The sequence below is a fragment of the Salmo salar genome, chromosome 02 (genome assembly GCF_965601325.2).
Source record: "Salmo salar chromosome 02, fSalSal1, whole genome shotgun sequence".
NCBI classification, from domain to species: domain Eukaryota; kingdom Metazoa; phylum Chordata; class Actinopteri; order Salmoniformes; family Salmonidae; genus Salmo; species Salmo salar.
In genome coordinates, this window is record NC_138292.1 from 9,300,787 (window position 1) to 9,304,045 (window position 3,259).

At 39.2% G+C, this 3,259-nt stretch overlaps 1 non-coding gene across 1 annotated transcript; it reads left to right on the plus strand.

The window, feature by feature from the left end:
• The first annotated feature begins 499 nt into the window (after positions 1 to 499).
• Positions 500 to 2,841, plus strand: LOC106606121 (uncharacterized). The gene is made up of 2 exons (XR_006759725.2): positions 500 to 653; positions 2,572 to 2,841. It is a non-coding gene; the product is annotated as an uncharacterized LOC106606121 (transcript).
• The last annotated feature ends 418 nt before the right edge of the window (positions 2,842 to 3,259 follow it).

Here is a 3,259-nt window from a genome sequence, read left to right on the forward strand (position 1 = left end):
TTTCACTTTCTCATTATGCGGTATTGTGTGTAGATTGATGAGAAAAAAAAATACAATACATTTTTGAATAAGGCTGTAATGTAACACAATGTGGAAAAAGTCAAGGGGTCTGAATACTTTCCAGACGCACTGTGTGCACAATGAGTTAAGTCAAGTCCACCAAACCTTGTGCACTCTGTTTGTTAGAGACTCTAGTTTTGGAAACAGAAAACTGTACGAAGATCAAATGTTTCATTGATAATAAAATTAGCAGAATATCGGGCAAAATCCATCTCGCTCCATCTTCTCCCACTGCCGGCCACTGGGCTTCCTCACCACCACAAACGCCAACTGGATGCTTCACGTTTATACATCCTGTGAAATATGTCTCATAGTTCGCGGTTCAAACACTTAAGACACGCTCGTCCACTTACCCTCGCCTTATGCCTTTGGGGGAATCCCCGTCGCCATCTTGGGGGGCGGTCCCAATGATTACCCAAGCAAGGGAAAGTAAGCCCCTCAGCCCTCGTTTTTAGTCAGCTTTGCGAGTGTACAATTATGTTCACTCCGGGGCCTGAAACTCCCCATAATTCAATTTGTGACGCTTGTAAATCTGCTCTGAAACGTCTGCGAAAACTTAAAAACAACATCAATGGAGGGGTCAACATACAAGTGTAAGTAAAAACGAATGCAAATAAGTTAGAAATTGTGCTACTAATGCACACGACGGCACAAACACGTCTCGTAAAAACTACATACGTTTTTGTTTGGTTATCTTTTGGAAATTGTAGAAATAAAACATTTTCCTTCAGAAGTTAGTTAGCTAATTTATTTGCTAGCTATCATACAGTAGGCGTATATTAATAATTATATATTTAATATAAGTAGACATGCACTCATAATTGACTGTAGCGCATATAAAGCACCCACAAGATACAGGTGGCTGAAAATACAATCATTGCGGGATGAACAAGTGACGAATTTCAGGCAAAGGGTGGTCCATTTAAAAATCATTCCCTTCTCTCTCGCCCCTCGCCCTGCAAGTGTATACTCGTCAGACGTCATGATGCGTCATCAGAAGTGTCCACTTAATTTGAGGGCTGAGGGGGTAGGGTGTGTCTTTTAAGTGTTTGGACTGCAGGCATCGTGCTATCTGTGCTATAGCTATCACACTTCACATTGGATTCCTTAACTGCAAAAAGGTAAGACGTGTTTTTAATTATAATGCTGCTCTGCACACTAGCTAGCTAGCTAAGTAACTGTTTCAGTATGATATATTGGATAAAGTAATAAAGACAGACACCAATGTCTAGTTCAATAGCCTTGTTCATGCATTGTACAAATCCCTACACGCGGAGTCCGGGGAACAGTCCGGCTAGTCGATTACCTATCAACTAGACTCCGTAACAGTAACGTTTGCTCTGGTCCAACGTTAAAGCAACTCAGAAGTTAAAAGCTATTCAAAGTTCCTCCATAGAAGCTGCTTCTCCATAGGTATAATCATGTGGAACTAATTCAGATAATGCATGTCATAACAAGATGCCCAGCTTTTCTATGGGTGATTTTCCAGTACATATATTATGCATCTCAGAGTAGTAATAAAAATCTATATAGCATTAAAGAGAAGACATTATGTATGTCTGTCATTATAGGCCTAGGGAAAGCCATTACCTAATCCTATAAGTATCCTTAAGACATGCACTTGCATTGTGTATGTCTGTATTTTTTTATTTATTTATCATTGCTATTGTTATGGCACCAATAGAAACTATGCCCTGAAGTATGTGCTAATAAGGGAAGGGGAAACCAAGTAAAGATATGAGTGAACAAAGTGATGATAGTGGCTGAACACCAAAGGGTAAAGATAATTTACATAAAGAGGAGTGACTATGTATGTTGCGTTAGACTGAAACTGTATATCAAGAGATCTCTGAGTCTGGGACCGGCAGTTGCTCCATGGACCAGCTCGGCTCGTTACTTTGTAATAAAGTCTATTTTGAATTCACAAGTTTTGGTATCTGAGAGATATTATTGAACCAATATTTCTACGACACTTCAAGGCAAGTTTTCTCTATCCTTTTTCGCTCTCTCCTCAGCTGCAAATTTTCAGTTGCATCTTGCGCCCTACACTGTGACTGGCAACATAAATTGTGTGTTTGTTTTTCATTATGATTAAATCATCTACTCTAAGGGTGGGTCGCACCAACATGGTGAAAATTAATCTAGGATTAGAACTAATCTACTAGGATTTGTAAATCTAGGTTTATAATTAATCAGATATGTGTTGCACCACTTAATTTAAAATCTGGATCAGTACATCTATGATTACTGGTTTTAAACTCTGATTAGTGACATGTTACACCAATATATTAGGTATTTCATGAGTTGAAACGAAGTAGCTAGCGTACTTGACAAATGAGGCCACAAAGTTGCTGTTCCTTGATTAAATAATAACAATGTAGAACAACTGCAACTCCATCGTGAAAGGTTCTCATTGGTTGGTTGATATGAAATATATTCCATTATTTGCCAGTACTAGACCGAAAACTCATTCGGTAGCTAACGTTAGCTAATTTATTTTCTTTCCTTTAGTTGAGATGACATGGTGCCATGGAGAAACAGCAGTGCCTTGAACTTGTACCATCAGCAAAAACACCAGACAGGCCAAGGAAACGCCCCAGAACTGACATAAATCAAGATCATATTGACGTTGGAGAGAAGAATCTACTGCAGATTGAGGTCCTGAATTTACAAAAGAGATGCTGCAAATTCAGAAACAAAAACTCCTTCAGGGAAACAAATGCCCAATGCTGATCTTTTTATTTATTTAAACAATGATTTATTAAAACAATCCTTTCCCAAGCAATTTGCTGTCCTCTAGTCTTGTCCCCACTCTTGTGTTCTGGTGCTTCCAGTTCCACCCTGTAAGGTAGTGAGAATAACAAGTCTTAATAATACAGATAGACACGTACAATTCCTAATTAGACTATGAAAATATAATATTGCTTTTTACATGTTACCAATGCTACATTATACACCTTAGGCTGCAAAATGGTTCTCAATCAAGGTTTTCCTCACAGCATTCTATTTGCATTGTTGCACCTGGCCATCTTCTCCATTCTCCTCAGGTAGGTCCTCCTCAGTCTCCTGCCAAAGCTATACAGAACAGCCACTGCAATAATGATTGTCATTGTAGTGTCCATCTTCATGCGGAGGCCCTCCTGTAGGCACGGGAATCCATTTTTCCACACTCCAAAAGCTTTCTGAGACCTCTTGCCAG